Source organism: Microcebus murinus, chromosome 5 (genome assembly GCF_040939455.1).
Source record: "Microcebus murinus isolate Inina chromosome 5, M.murinus_Inina_mat1.0, whole genome shotgun sequence".
Lineage (NCBI taxonomy): Eukaryota > Metazoa > Chordata > Mammalia > Primates > Cheirogaleidae > Microcebus > Microcebus murinus.
Window position 1 is genome coordinate 6,220,076 of NC_134108.1, and position 16,868 is coordinate 6,236,943.

At 41.9% G+C, this 16,868-nt stretch overlaps 1 protein-coding gene across 3 annotated transcripts in view; it reads left to right on the plus strand.

Moving 5' to 3' along the window:
* Window positions 1-16,868, plus strand: part of PRKN (parkin RBR E3 ubiquitin protein ligase) — a 1,194,517-nt gene that overhangs the window by 791,379 nt on the left and 386,270 nt on the right. The window lies entirely within an intron of this gene.

A 16,868-nucleotide genomic window follows, 5' to 3' on the forward strand; every position in this document is an offset into this window, starting at 1 on the left:
GAAATTGAGCTACACATTATTTTCTGTAAACTGTAAACCTTATCTCCAAATCTCTTCAAGCCTCCAGAATTTGTTTCAGTCCTTCCAAATTGCCTTCTCCTTCTCCTTGTGAGTCTAACCTTACCAATGGAAGGGAGAGAAGGGGACAGAGTTCGGAAACACATGGCAGAGAGGCAGGTCTCGCGTGTCCTCGCGGGTTCCAGAGCAGAAGGCCACCAGCCCAGCCTCCCCGCTTCACTGGGGCATGTTAGTGAAGCTGGAAGATTCTGTCCTGAAACCTGAAACCGAATGGTGGCATCTGTGCGTCAGCGCCGTGTGCAGGCCATCACCAGAGCCTCACAGCTCGACTTCCCCTGCCTCATCTACCCAAGTTCACGCAGACCTCAGTGTCCTCTTCCCTCTCGGGTCTCCAGACAGGCCACTGGGGCTCAGTGTCCTGGGAGAAGGGCAGGCACCCTGAGCTTCGCATAATTCTTATTGAGCTCCTGTGCTGCTCAGACAATTGCTTTGTGAAAATAGAACACTGTGTACTTGAGGTGTTTGTGCTCTTGTGTGGTTGTCGTCAGTGTTTTCCTGCGACACCAGCTGTGGGCCACCTGGAAGTGGCGCCTCCACCTAAGCATCTGGCGTCAGGAGGCCCACTGCTGCCCTTCATGCAGAGGCTGCACCTCCTCCTCCTTTCGGTTCCGTCTTGCGTTCCTTTTAGGGAAACAAAATGTGACGGAGTCCTTCTCCTCCTTGAGGGGTAACGTCGGAGAGTCTTCCTTGAGGGTTTGCTTCCTTTACGAGACACGCCTGTGGTAAGCACCGCCCTGTGCCAGGCACTTGGGTGCAACGGTGAGCAAAGATCTCTGCCCCAATTGCTAGTGATAAGAGACAGTAGACCAACCATACATACAATAAATAAGTAAACTGTATAGAAGGTCACGGTCAGCTAGAGCTGAGTAACAAACTGCCCCAGAGTCTCACTGGCACCTGACAGTAAGTAGCTCCTTCTCACTCACACCTCTCTGCTCCGCCCAGGTTTGGCTGCTTGGGGCTGGTCTGAACTTGGCTCTGCTTTGGGCAGTAGATGTTTCCAGCCTGCTCAGTGTGGCCAGCGTCCTAGCCCCGGTGACTGCCCAAGGAGAGCTCCTCTCATGGTGAGAGGCAGGAGCACAGGCAGGCAGGCAGGCCTCCCCGAACAAGCACTTTCCACGCGCCACATTGCATGACATCCGCAAACACCCTCCTGGCAAAGCAAGCTATAACGGAGGCAAAACTTCATCTCTACCCTCTTAGGGTCCTGGCTGGGCCCGAGGATGAAATCAAGATAAAATAGATTAGCAGGAGAAAAGCCTACACATTTAATATAATTTTTACGTAACACAGGAGCCCTCTTATAAGAAATCGAAGACCAAAAAAAGTAGCAAAACCACATGCTTTTGTATTACATCAAACAAAGGGAGGCAATTGTGCAAAAATAACTAAATGATACATGGAGACTAAGGGAAGATTAGAATTATGCTAACAAGGGCTACTTGTACAGAATTCTGTCTGTTATGACTCCTCACTGAAGAATGGTTCTTTTCTCCTTGTATGGGGGCAAAGGGACATCTTTCACAGGGGAGTTTTTATTTCCTGTTTTCAGGCAGAGAAGGGGAGATTAGAATGTTCTGCTCACATCAGCTGCCTCTGTCTTAAAGTAATTTATATGCGAAAGTGGCATATTTGGGGGTGGCATATTTGCCACCCTTAAAAGCCCTGTGACTCAGCCCACTATCCGTGAGATTGGAAGATATATGCAGCATCTAGTTGAGGAAGGGCAACGTCAAGGGTGCAGGAACAGGGAAGGATGAAGTGTTGGAAACAAAGGTCACGAATGTCAAGGAGAGATTCTTATTCAAAGCAGGGTATGGGAATTGGGGATGCAGGGTTGGGGCGACCACATTTTGCATAAGGTGGTGGTAGGGCTCATTGGGAAGGAGACATTTGAAGGAAGTGTTGCAAGAGGGCTGGTGCCAGCCGTGTGACCCTCTGGGGAGGAGCACGCAAGCAGGAGGAAGAGCACGTGCAGAGGCCCTGAGGCAGGCGTGTGCGGGGCATGTTTGAGGACTAGCAGAGCTTGCTGGGGCTGGATCGCACCTGGTGTCTAGAGAAGAATGACTCTTCCTGCAATGAGATGGAGACTAGGTTGTGCCGGCCTTTTCCCTACCCCTCTTCACTCCTCCCTGTCTTTTCAGCTCTAGGTTCATTTAGCAAAAATTTTTTCTTTGTCTATGTCACCTTCCTTTTGTGAAGTCTGAGCAGAAACCTTCTCTACCTTGCCCATCATTTAATCCAAACAATGACTTGTTGCACAAGAGAATGAAAACCACTAATACCTGCTTGTTTGCAAGCACAGTCCAGTGGGGCACAAGAAAAAAAGAGGAGTCCCTTCCTAACATCCCATCGTTCCCCCTGAACCTGGGACACCCAGTTGTAAGGACACACGTTGGAGCAGCCCTCCCTCCTCCGCACGGGCTCTGAGCCGCTAGAGCCCATCCTGGTGCTGACCTTGAGGAGGAGAGAGCTGTGAGTGCGGCAAGAGATGGAAGTTTGAAGTGGGCTGGTCTAGGGCTCAGACACCACCATTAGATTATCTTGGTGACTAGAAGTGACTGAAAGTCATGGACTCTGACTTAGAAGTTGCTAAGGAAGCCCACTGCGTCTTTGACAGACACACGTAGCAGTTGGTGGAAAAAAGTGAAACTGTTTATGTTAAAACTGCTTAATCAAACCAGTCACACCGAAATCTCAGTGTTCTTTTGGGGTCTCCTCTAGAGACCAATGTTCCTCTCCTAATTTTACACGCCATCCTGCATTGTCCTACCCGTTCCCATTCTCCAGCTCTGAGTTTAAGAGCCATGAACTGAACTGGTTTATCCATATTCCCTTGGACATCCAAAGGCATCTCAAACTCAGCAAGTCCAGGACTGAATGTTCCAGTCCTGTTATTTCCTCCAGTTGTTTTCCCGTGTCAGCAAACGTCCCCAGCGTAGACGAAGGCAGTGCCACGCAGCATTGAGGAATCTGGGTGGAGCCCGTGAAAGTTGGTTCTGGTGTCTGCTTCGTCCCTTGCTGGCTGTGGGACCCAGATGTTTTATAGCTTTCTAAGCCTCAGTTTCCTCGTGTGTCCTTCTCTGTAGTAGGGCACTTCACTGTTGTTATAGGAGGGAGTGAGGAGTCAGCCATTTATTCATTAAACAAACATTTTAAACAACTATTTATTCATTCAACAACTATTTGGGGAACTTTTCATATGTACAGGCCCATGTTAGGCAGTGGAGTTGCAGAAAAACACATGAGTGGGCCCTGCCCTCCTGAGGCTGTTATAGTACAGTGATTAATATAAGTTAACGTGGAGACAGTGCTTAGCAGGAAGATCAGTTGAATGTTTTAAAGGAGACGTTAAACAGAAGCCCCTTCTGCCTCAGGTTGAGGAATCTCTGACTCTTGTCAGTTTTACTTCCTAAATACTGACACCTCCAATTTTCTCCATCGATAGTATCAATACCCTGCTTGAAGAGCTCACGTGTGGTCCTTCCCCAGCCTTGCTGGCGTCTGTGGGCCAGACGCCGCCCGCAGTGGGTAGCCAGTGGGGACAGGGCCGGGCATCCCGCGCCCACCACTCTGAGCCTGGCACCAGGCACGTGAGAGGGGCTCGATCAATACTACTTGGTTGGAAAAAAAAAAAGGAGCAATACTTTTAAAATTATATTCTTGTACCATTATTGCTAGGCTCGTTATCACTTTATTTCAGCCCTAAGCAAAGATTCTGAATTAAATTTATTCAGAAAGCACCAGAAAGTCTCCATTTCAATTTAAAGTAATTAGAAAGGTGTTTCATAACAGCAATCCTGTGGATGCTGGGACATGATCCTGAGATTTCCTAAAAACGGAGAAGTCTGCAAATGTTAGTAGACAAGGGAAAATGCTCGTTGGGGAAAATGCAAGTGCTATGTTGTTATCTCTCCGTCCACACTGCTTGATCTAAGCCACCATCTTCTCTTGCCAAAGTGACATTAGCAATGTCCACAGGTCTCCCTTCCTTTCTTGCCACACTACAGTGCATCTGCTGCACAAAGTTAAGAGTGATCATTTAAACATAAATGGCATTCTGTTGTATCCCTGCTTAAAATTCTGTCTTGGCTCGCCATTGCATGAGAGCTGATTTCCTGAATGCGTCTTAAAGGCTTCCCATGGCTGTTCTGTCTCCTTGGACTTAGCTTGCTCCACTGCCCCCTTGGTAACACCAACCCTTTTATTTTTTTCTTCACAAACGCCTGGGTATTCCTGCCTTTTCACTGGGTGTTCCTCTCCTGGGAACCCTGTGACGCTAGACCAGTGTGTGGCTTGCCGTCCAATTATCAGTGCAAATGTCCCCTCGCAGGCCTTCCCCAGCCGTGTGACATCTAGCAGCTCACCAGCCCCCATCACTTGATTCCATTGGATATTCTTGCCACCGTTTGTCATTAGCTTAATATCTGTCCCTTCCAATCTGAAGGGACAATGACACCCTAAGGCTTAGGAGAGTACCTGCTGTATAGTAGGCACTCAATACATTTTCATTTAATAAGGAAATGTATATGTTCTTTGTCCTGTTTGCCCCTTTCAGAGTCCTTGTCCATTTTTCTTTCTGTTATGCGGAAGTCTCAAGCGTTGGACACTCTCCAAACTGGAGTCAGCTTTCTGGCAGAATGAGCCTGAATGGGGAGAGACAGTGGTGGTTTCAGCCTTGAGCAGTAGTTTTAATGGCTTAACTCAAAACCAGTCAGCTACTGCAGACTTGTGGACTCTGCATAAGTTGTTGTTTGCCTTCCCTTTCAATCCTGTTTCTTCAGTCATTCATTCAGTGAAACGGTCAGTTGGTGAACCGTGTAGAACATAAACATTTACTAAACACCAGCCACAGGCCACATTCTGGGGACACCGAGAGACACCCAGCCGTGTGTTTGCAGAGTCAGTAGCTTCGAGCAGGAATAAGCACAACCGTTTCTGTAAAGGGCCACATAGGTACAGCGTAGGCTTCATGGGCCATCTAGAAACTACTCATTTCTGCTGTTGTAGCGCAAAAGATGTCAATGGCTGGGTTCCACTAAAACTTTATTTACAAAAACAGACTGTGGGCCAGATTTGGCTCCCAGCCATAGTTTACCAGGCTCTGGTCTGGAGAGAACATAGGCAAACAAATAAGTGCGCACAGCGTGGGAGGTGCTGTGCGAGTGGTCAGGGCCGAGTGCTTGGGAGCCCAGAGCACAGCAAGGGGCGCCTGGCTCAGGGAGGGCTGAGCGGCCTCCCTCCGCTGTGCTGTTCTTCCACGCAGACCTGCCCGGCTCCAGTGACCAGCCGGCCTTGTTGAAGAAGAAAACTGGAGCTTTAAAACTAAATTAACTTTTAGTTGTTGAAAGTTATATAAAATATGTTGTTGCTCTCTGTTGTTGTTTAATACCAATGTATCTTTTCTGATTTTCCTTGAATGTTCTGGTTCAAGATCTCCCTGTCATCAAGTCTTCCAGGGGGTAAAATCTCTAGAAATCTTCAGTTTCTTACCTCTGAAATCAGCACATGTGTTCATTCAAGGGGTCGTAAAAAAAAACTGGAACCCTTTATGTCGAATATCTTTTATATATGATTTCAAGTAAGGTTTAAGTTCCGTGAGCTTTCAGTAAAGAAGAAACGCTGTGATCATATAAATTGAAGATTATAAAAAAAATCTCCATATCTAAAAGGTCTCTAGAGATTGTCACATCTAACCTGCTAATGTCGCGGATCCTCATTTTACACAATGTGGGCTCCGAGGCCAGCTCATGGCACAGCCAGCTCACACCGGCCTCCCCTGGGTTCTCTCTAAACCGCCCCAGTCTGCAGCTGCTTCTGTCTGACGTGCTGGACAGACAGACAGTAAAGTCCTTGCACGAATGCCCTCAGCTTGGGTTTGTACATGAATTCATTTGGATTTATATCGTTATGCCTTATTGATCCCTGTTAGTTTTAGGAAAATACTTTAGGATGTTATGCAATGCTTTTCTGGCTACATGTAAAACAAAAACTAGACTGGGGAAATTATCTACCATGCTCCACAAATTCTTACATTATGTTAATTATTTAATGCTGAATCCATCTGAGGTTACCTCAGAAATTTCACAATACCTCCTCATTTCGAGACATTCTCATCATAGAACTGTTTTAAGATATCTGTAATCTTTTAGGCAGGCTCTTTATTTCAAACTACTTTGCTTCAGAGGACCTGATTTTTAATGTTTCTCTGATAAAAGAGTTAAAAGACCTGATATTCTATTAGCATTCATTCATTCATTTTAAAAATGAATGAAAGACCAACACAAAAATACTTTTTGTAAGGTTTTATGAGTGGACAGCAAAGGATGTATCTTTTTAAAACCACTCTGTGTCTGTAATAATTTCTTATGGTAAATTGTGCCTAACATTTATGGCCACTGGATTGATTCTTAATGCATTAATATTTCCTGTCATGAGATTTGGGGATACACTAGAGCAATTTATTTCACAGTGGGGTTCTTATCTAAACAAGATCTGTCTTCATATCTTTCTTAATTTAGCAGAATGCTTTTGCAGTAGATCTGAGCATGATCTGCTTCTAGCTGTTTTTCACAGAGGAAAAAAACAAAGACAAGATATGTGCATGACTTAGTATGTATTACAGATGGCATCTCCAACAGCTAAATAGTTGTGCCACATGATGGCTCTATGCAAATGATATGACCCAGAAACTATTTTATGTTAAATCTGGCTTCAGCTTTTTTTTAGCCATATATATTGACAGTTGGAATAGCATGTACCCTGAGATTATAGTCCTGAAGCACTTGGACTCTTATAAATATAATTCTGAGCATCCTTGAGAAAAAATAATTCTATTAATTGGAGGATAGGAAAGTATTATGATGATGTTTCATGACATGCATTTTCCTCCCCTGGGCCAAGCACCCTTTGGAACTTTTAGTTTCTTTGTGTTACATGCAACACTCATTTTATATGGTTTAGTCATTATTTATATTTATTTATCAGTATCTACTTAGTAGTATTAATATAAATGCCTTAGTAAGAAAAGCAATTGGTGCTTCTGGTAAACCATATCATTGTAATGAATTAATGCAAAAGAGGATTGACCTCTTTGCTTTTGACTTACTTGTAAAAAAAAAAGAAGTTTATTTTTCATTTGTTGTAATCTTATAATGTTTACAATATAACACTTCAACAAGCTAACGGGTTATGTTTGGGTTCAGCCTGTCAACAGTAATTATATTTAGGAATACAATATGTAAGCTATATTAAAGTCAAATAAATTTCTTCCAAGATTGAAACCATCTGGGGAAATTAATAATCCATTAATTCCCTCTTGTAACCATGGCTTTGTATTTTTATTTAGCATGGCCTACTTACTGCCAGTGGCTCAAAATGTTATAAATAATAGAACCCAATTCAACTACACTCGAGGTATTATATAAACCTAAAACACAGACTTGGATATGTGCCTTTTGGAAGCAATATCATTGCTTTTTAGTCTGTTTTTATTTTTGGAGGAATTCTGAACTTTGATAAAGGCTGAGGGTATGGTGCGAAAATGCTCTATACAGCATGTTTCTTAAACCGCACCTAATTTTATTCCATCTTATGTGTTTTCACATAGTGCCTCACTTCCCCTCTACTTTCTTGGTCAGGCTAACTTATTCTTGCCTTTTAGGCCTTAGATTGTATTTTTCTGCCTTCAGGAGATATTCTCTGCCTGACCAGCAATGGATTGAGTTGCATCCCATCAGGTCTCCCTGAGTGTTGCAGCCTTGGTTTTCTCACCAGCAGACAGACGTGCTGAGAGTAGCAACCCCGGCCCCTCCCCGAGTCTAGCACGAGAACCAGTGCATGGAAGCTTGTTGAACTGGAGCTGTGGAGACCCAACGTAGGCTCCTAACGCAAGTAGAAAACAATGCAAATGATATGTCATCAAATACAAGTTGAAGATAAAAATAATACTTTTAAAATATAAACGACATAAACATTACAGGAAATTAGGAAGTGAGTGGGACAATCAACATTGGCCAGAATTGTTTCGAAAAAGCCTCCTGCAGGAGGCTGGACTTGAGATGAACCTTGAAAAGTTTTGGAAAATAGAGACCAAATAGGAGGAACCTTGCATGCAGAAATGGGAGCATAAGGAAAAAAGCAGCAAAGAGACCAACTTGCGAGAAGCAGAGGGATTTGTGAGTGGAAAAGTGGGAGAGACGTTTTGTGGGGTGGGTCTAGCTTAAGGAGGGCTCTGGGAGACAGAAGGAAAACCTGGGGCCTGAACATGTTGGCACGGGGAAACTATTAATAGTTCATATTTTGGGGCCAAGAACTGCCATCTGAAAACCTCTTTAGAATAGTATTGCTGGGGCGTGCTGCCTGGTTGGGGTAGGGGCTGCAGGTGGAAGGAGGTTATGTGGTAGGCTGGCTGCTGATGTGGGTCTCAGCCAGCGTGATACGGGCGGGAACTCAGATGAGACCAACACTTGTAAGACTCGACTTATCTTCTGTAGAAAGCCTTGAGCTTTGGCTGCCCTATATTTTTATTCAACTACTTTTATAGCCCCAATTTGGTAGATTTCTCAAAATCAGCAAGTGTATATAGAAAAGAAATATGTCTGAAACAGAAAAAGTGGCTACTTCTTGAAATTTTTATGTTTCCTTTCATGACAGTAGTAAATAGGGACATTTCATGACATATCAACAGGTACATTTGATTAGGGAGCTTTTAAATAAAACAAAAGCTCCAGGTAACCACAAGAAATGCCACAAGATGCACAAAATCCAGTTGTTGCCCAGGAATAAAACTGAACATTCCTGAGAGGAGAGTTTGCAGAGTATTGAGAGCAGATAGCAGTGGGATCGAACTTTGCAACAATCGCTGAGATTCGAAATTCTCTTGAATTTAATGACAGTTAATGCCACAAATGAGATACAGAATTACTGAATGAGGCTTTATGAAGAAAAGGGAATTTTAGGAAAGCAGAGAATTTATATTTTCTTAATCCTTTGTAACAGCTTTACAATATCATTTTATATAATATTCTGTTAAAACCCTTTGTAAACAACAGAGCCATGTAGCTTGCTCAATCTTTCTCTCTCTTTGGTCTGAATGCACTGAGACATGAGCTGTCTTGGGACCTCCTCCTCTAACCCCAGGGACAGGTTAGGTGGTCTCTAAACTCATGCTTATGAGATAATTACTTATCTGTCTTCCACCCTATAGGACTGTGACCTCTTGAAGGGAGAGACCATTCTCATTCACTTTTTTGGGTTGTGAGATGATGGTGCCAGGCATCTCGGGGCTGCTCCACAGGAGTGGCAGAATGATGAATGGAAATGATTAAAAAATGTAGACATAAAGAGTTTTTACCTTGGGTACATTCTGTGTGTGTTGAAATATTGGGACTTCTGCAAGTAAGCGCACGGAGCCAAAATAAACCCCTTTCTGTGCAGCAAAAGGGTTTCTTTTGGATAGCACAGTAAGAACTGGAGCAGAGGCGGAAGAAGAAATGGGAAGGAGTTGTTAATGAACTTGTTCAGGATCTGCCAGTGTTGTCACAGGACTCTGATTCCAGGCAGACTAATGGGCAAACGAACTTACTTCAGGACTTTAAACTTGGCTGCTGAAAGGAATTTTGAAGGTCATTCAACTGTTGAAGCTTATTTTAATTTCTAAAAGTTGAGTGTGTCAATTAGTGTCCTTAGATCAGGGGCCTCTCCCGTGACTGAGATTGCTCACTTGGCTGACTCAAATAATGAACCTATGACTCATGTGGGCTGCAATGCTCTCGCCCGCATTGCTCTGGGCAGGCGCTGTGTTGGGCACTTTGCTGTCAGAAGTGCGTTTAGACAATTAGTATGTATTTTTGCTAAATACAGATCAAATTTAAATGAATCTGGTTTCCAAGATTTCAGTCATTTGTTTATTGTTTATAAGCCATTTCTAACTAAAAGGGATTTAAAGTGGCGGTTGTTAAGAGGATAAATTGAAGTTATTTGATGGTATAGCTTTCCTCCTCTAGTTATTGTTATGTAATCAAATACTTTATTAAATTCCCTGGAGTCATAGTTCTTCATGTACAGAGTTTATGGAGAGCTCTGAAAGATTGATAACTAAGGCATAGCCCCTAAGTTACTGTTGCACAAACTAAGTATGGTAAAAACGATGTGTGAATTTTCAAGGGTTAAGTGTTAGCTAAATTGGAGGACTTTCTCAAGTGAAGAAATTTTGTTTATTTTTATTTCTTCAAGGATTTTGTTCTTAGTATTTTCACTGTAACTTGCATTGCTTTTCATTGCATATCAGATGATTCTACTATCTATATGCCTGTCTATCTGTGTATCTCTATCTGTATGTAGCTTTGCTTTTCATTGGGGAAAATGAAGCTACACTAGACTTCTCAATCCATGCTCTGTGCTTCCACAACTGCATTCTCTTCCCTTGACTGTGAATGCTTTCTTCATCTCCATGTACCGGAATCGTGGCCCTCCTTAAATGCCACTACTTTCATAAATCCTTTTCTGATCTGCTATCTAAATATGACCTCTTCCTCTTCTGAACCTATGTTATTTAGATATTATTGCATAACAACTTATCCCAAAATGTAGGGGCTGAAGAAAACAGTAAACATTGTCTTGCACAGTTTCAGTGGGTCAGGAATTTGGAAGCAGTTATCTGGATATCTCATGAAATTATCTCATGAAATTATAGTTGAGATGTAACCCAGGGCTTTAGTCATCCTAGGGCTTGCCAAGTGAATGCCAAGTCGATGTTGGCTGTTGGCAAGGGGCCTCAGTTCCTTATCACATGGACTCCAATGTAAGAGTGCTTGAGTGTCCTTACAACATGGCCGCTTGATTTCCTCAGAGCAAGTGATCCATAACAGGTCATAGACAGAAGCTGCAGTGTCTCTTCTGACCTAGCCCTGGAAGTCACACGTTGTCATTCCTGTATTCTTCCTGTTGCACACAGGTTAATCCATTCCATATGGAAAGGAACCAAACAGGAGGTAGGGATCACTGGAGAACATGTGGGAGGCTGCTTACCACACCACTGAGCCTGCTAACACTTCCTACATCTCTAAAATAACTTAAAGTACTCTGCCCCGTATTAAAATTATTTGTGTCCCTCTCTTGCCTTCGCTACTAGATTTACATTTCTTTGAGAGCTTGGACTTGCTTCCTTACCTTTACGTATCTTGAAATTTCTGGCACATTGCTTTCAATAGATGTCATACTCGGTTGAGAAGTTGGAACCATAGCCTTCTCTTTCTTAATGAGTATAAATGAAGATGTACGTGTGGGAAAGAATGATACAAACTGAAAGACAGAGGAACACACAGATTTTAGAAGAGTGTGTGAAGGGGAGGGCAGATGAGAGAGAGAGTGAGCAAATGAGGTACAAGGTAGATTAAATTGCACACTTTACTAGGTAAATATGAAAACACTGATGATATTTTTGTAGATACTAGAGAAATAATTTTTTAAGAGTTTAAAGTTTAGAATATCATGTAATAATTTTCTCCTTTGTGTAATATATGTAAATAGCCTGCCATATTTTTTTTATAAAAACTCCCTCAATTATTCTTAATATTCTATAAACAAAGGGTCTTTGGATTACTCCTTTAACAAAAACAGAAATTATTACTTACAAATGACTCTTTGGTAATGTCAAGTAAAGCATTTATAATTCTTTTTACATATGATTGAGAACTTTATTTAACCTTTAATTAACTGCTCTGTAACCTGGCTCATTGGGGTAAAATCATCTCTAGAATGATCAATTAACATTTATATGTATATAATTTGAGCAAAGGGCACAGAAGAATGTCAGGAGGAACATGAGAAGATGAGTGCTGACAGGTCCTGCTCTGAAATGTCATCCCCATCTACCCTCTCATTTCCACTCCTCGTACCAACACATCATGGTCCAGTTCCTTAGTAACTCATGTCAAAATTACTAACATGACCTCCAAAAACTTCTCACTACTTCCAGCTTCTTTCCCTCCAAACTGTTTTCAGAAGTAAACTTACTAAATCATCATTCCCTTCCCATGTTTAAAGCTGTTTATTTCAATTAGGCTGCTTAGCTCAATTAGGCTACCATAAACTGGGCGAGGTATAAACAACGAAAACTTATTTCTCACAGTTCTGTAGACTGGTGAGTCCAAGATCAAGGCACTGGCAGACGCGGTGTCTGGCGGGGACCGCTTCCTGGTTCATAGCCAGGGCCTTCTCACCTTGTTGTGTCCTCAGATGGCAGAAGGGGTGAGGGAGAGCTCTCTGGGGTCTCTTTAATAAAGGCACTGATCCCATTCATGAGGACTCTTCCCTCTTTACCTAATTACCACCCAAAGGCTTCACCTCCTCATACCATCACCTTGGGATAGCATATGAATTTGGTGAGAACATTCAGACCATAGCGTTCACTGAATTCTTCAGTGAACCCCACAATCAACCAAGCCATATGCTAGGTTTGTCTCCTAGAATCATCCCCCTTCCCTGAGCAGAATCTGTTCCGTCCTCAACCCTTTTCATCTTTTCTCCCATTCTTTTCCTGACACATCTTTTCAGTCAGCCCACCTGATTGCTTTCCTGTTCTAAGGATTCTGCTACATGTCTGTGTTTCTCCTCTGTCCAGAAACCATGTTTCTCTCCAGTGAGAACCATGTTAATTTTCCCATTTCTTTAAATTCAGTTGAAGTTCCCTAATGGATCCATCCTGACCCAATAATTCACTCTTCTCCTAGCTTCTATGCTGTCAGAGTTTGGTGACTACATGCACTTTCTTGTAATACTTTTCCATGAGAATCTTGTGTCCCTAGACTATGCCCTGTGACTGTATACGTGTGTTTCCCAGCGCTTAAGCCAAGTATAACTATAAAGTGTTCATACATTCACTGGGTGCAACAGTCTATGTGTATTTGTTAAGTGCCTACTTTAGCCAAAGTAGATGCTCAGTATGTAACTGAGTGAAAAATGTGTGAATGGGAGCAGAGAAATTATAAAATAAAAATACCAGAGATTACAAACATTGTGCTTCATTTATGTACCCACTAGAATTATCAGTAACTATTGATTGCATAACTATCATGTGCTCAACACTATATTAGGTGAGGCATGGGCCATGAAGGGGTTAAGCAATATGGTCTCTCTCATTTCATGACTTTCCATTTAATATGTTGACAGCTAAGGTAGGAATATATGAAACACTTTAAATAAAAGTGAAGCTAATATCTGAAGTACATTAAGGGTGGACTTTATGAGTAAGTACTGAGGAAAGGCAAAGAAAAAGAGAAGAATCAGTGAGGCATTGGGCTTCTTAAAAAGTTCCCTGGAGATCTTTGGTGTTGAGATGGACCTAGAAATTTGGGATTTGGATTTGAATGTAAGGGCTAGTATTACACTATAGCAATGACAGCAAAGAGAGAGTGCATCTGGGAGTCATGGATCCAGAAGAGTGCGAGGCTCCGTGAGGACCGTCCGGCTGGAGGGGACAGAGGTGCAGAGAGAACAGGATGGGTGGTTGAGGAGGGGAAGTTTATTTGGGGAGGATGAAACGGAAAAAGTATGTGAGCTTCCTAGCAAGGCACCTGATCCAAAATAGGTGCTCACAAACACTAGTTACCATCCTCCACTTTGATCTAGCTCTTAGGAACTAGTGATATAGACTCTCTAGTCTTGAAATGGTCTTTACTCATTTTCTCAGGTGATTAATAACTTTTCATGGGTGTCATATATATCCCTCGCCTAAGTTGCCATAACTGCTAGGAATATTCTTAATAAGAGATGAGCAATCTTACCTCATAACTGTATCAAGAATTCCAACTGATTATTCTATGTGAAATACATACATACACTATCTATCTATCAAGATATACATATATACCATTGCCTGTATATCTATCTATATATATATATATATATATATTATCTATAATCATCATACACATCCATCTATCTCTATGCATGAATATGTGTATGAGTTGACTGTGTAGAGTTAGTGATAGAAGGTGAGAATTCCTGGGTGACTCATCTATCACTTTTGACTCTCTGTAACTTATAAATGTCTTTCTTTTCCAAAGTGGATGTGCAAAAACACACATGTGGTTTCTTCTCTCGCTGCCACTGCAGCTTCCTTCCCATGGTCACACTCCACACTGTGTCTGGGCAATGGTTTTCCTTCAAGGCAGTTAAATGACTCTCTGTCCTCACTCCGTGCTGACCACGTGCACGTGTCTCAGCCCTAGTCCTTCACTGCTCACTGTCTGGTAAACCCCTGTTACCTGGTGCTCACTTCTCCTATTTTTATTCAATGTAGGGAGTCTCTAAAACTCTCTCTGAAGTGTCTTCACGGTTTGCGACAGTAAGTGTTATTGACGTTAGCTGCTGTGGCGGGTAAATCCTAACAGTCTCAGTCCTGGCTCCCTGTGCTATCAAGCCGTAACCGCCGCCCTTGACCATTTGCCAAGGGCATTCACATTGCACAGGGAGGTGCCATGAGATACTCTGGTGGGCCACCTGGATACCATATGGATTCCTCCAGGCCCCATATGTAGCAGTGGCTTTCCTCTTAATGATGATTAGGATCAATGGCCCCTGCAGTATGGTGAATTATTCTTCCTACCTGTGTCTTAGTTCAAAGAGGTTGAAGTGGCCTGGTGCAGCTGCAGCTTAGTTTTTAACAGGACTCTTCCTGTGTCCCTGGGAGGACACTCTATGCTCTGCGGGAACCAGAGTCTCGGGACTCACAGCCTGCAGGTGCCTTGTGCTTCATTCCCGGTGGTCAGAGGGGTAAGACAGGCTAAATGGTCTTTAACTTGGAGGGTGTGTACTTCCATGCCTCAACCCTGGATTTCTAAAACCCTTACTGATGTGTTGGGTCCCCACATAGGGTTTATTTCGCACCATGTTCTCCAATGTATTTATTTACCATATCTTGCTAATCTGTCCCAAATAGCAGCAGGATGTCATTAATACAGTAGAACAATTGAAATTCTGAGGATTTTCTAGAAGTCCCTCTGGACCATATTATAACTGAAAGGCAAAACCATCAAAGTGTGCTGTTATCCATCCCATGTGAGAGAGAACCCTTTCTGCTAGGGATGGAAAAGAACACAAAAGCTGGACCAACGGCAGCATTCCCTGTACCTTCATGTCTCTCTGGACCACTGTGTTGGTGGCTTATGGGCTGACTGCTTTGGCTTTGTAAGTTTTCTTTTTATTTCCTCTACAGGGTCATTTCTCATCTTTCTTTTAAACCTTGTTACATATAAGAACATTTTTTATAAATGTTCAAATATTTTCTCCAGTTATTTCCATGTGTTGATAGCAGATTAGGGGTCTATCAAGGCTTAGCCAGCCATGTTGCTGAGAGCAAGATGGAGAATATTGTTCACATAATTTAGCTATGAGAAAGTAAGATAATGCATAGCAGCTATATAGGGTCACAGAGTGAACAAACTATAAGTGTACTTGTGCTTGTGCATGTGCATGTGGATGACTCTTAGGTTAGAAACAGGAAAACATAAATATATTGTCTTCAGGGGGAAAGATGTCGAAAGGGGAAAAGTTGACAGTTCAGAGCACAGTCGATGCCTAATTGGCTAAGGCCCTGGAAATGGAAATGAAGGTCCTCAAAGGACTTTGGCAGGTTCAGAGAAGCGAAACAAGATGCACATAAATATGTCCAGGTACACTTTTGCTGAGATTAATTTGGCCAACTACCTATAGATCCATGGCATTAAAATACCAAGTGATTTTTTTCCACTTTGTTTTGTATCAGATATTGCTTTGAAATAAATTGGGTAGCACTATTTTGCAAATCTTTTAGTTGTTAAGGGATTATCTTCTATAATATTAATATTTAATATTAATTTTTCTAGTGAAAGGGCTTTTGAAGAGCTCTTACAGCCATTAAGAATTGGGTAGGAAATGAGCATGCTTATTTTGTATCTTGTTGTCATTACATAGGAAATACGCTTATCTAAATAGACTCCAATAACTTTCTTACTATTAATATTGCCTTGGTGCTGATCTCAAATTAACATATTCAGTTTGTCTTCTGCTTAACATAAACTTGTGTAGTCCATTTGCCAGCAAAAATAAATGATTTTTAAAGAGATTTTGTTTTTCTGCAAAGTGTTTTAAGGGAATTCAAAATTTTTAGGACGTGTAAATATCAATTTATTAGTAATCCCCTAATCATAATTTAAGAAGTTGAATATTGGGATGAGATGGCGGTGGTAAAATAGATAAAACGTCATAGTAGAAAAGTCCTTGTTGAATATTTTTTTATTTGAATTTATATGAATTTATTTTATCCCTAAATTTTGCTTTTCTATTTGCCAGTGAAATGTGAGCGACTGTTTAACATCCTTACTTTGGTACAATAGTACTTTTCCTTTTGACTTTGGGGAAGTTCATATTCTACCTATTATTATAATTAAATTCTGAAAACATTTATTTAAAACTCTGTGATGCCAGGTACTGTGAGAATATCGATGAAGTAAACCCAGTATCTACTTTCAAGGACATCACCGTGTGTAAGAGAGGGGGAGATATCAATGCTATGATATAATAATGGAGCAATAGCGATATATGTGAGTGGATGGGAAGATTTAGTAGGTTAACTGAGAATGAGTAAGGGAAGACTTCCAGAAGGAGATTTATATTTAAGTTCAAGTTTAAACAACTGATTGATGAAAGTGTCCCCATAAGAAATATAAAATTAGGAACATCAAGGTTCTACATAGTGCATGGAGTGCCTCCAATTTTTAAGATGCAGCATTGGTGTATACAAGCTC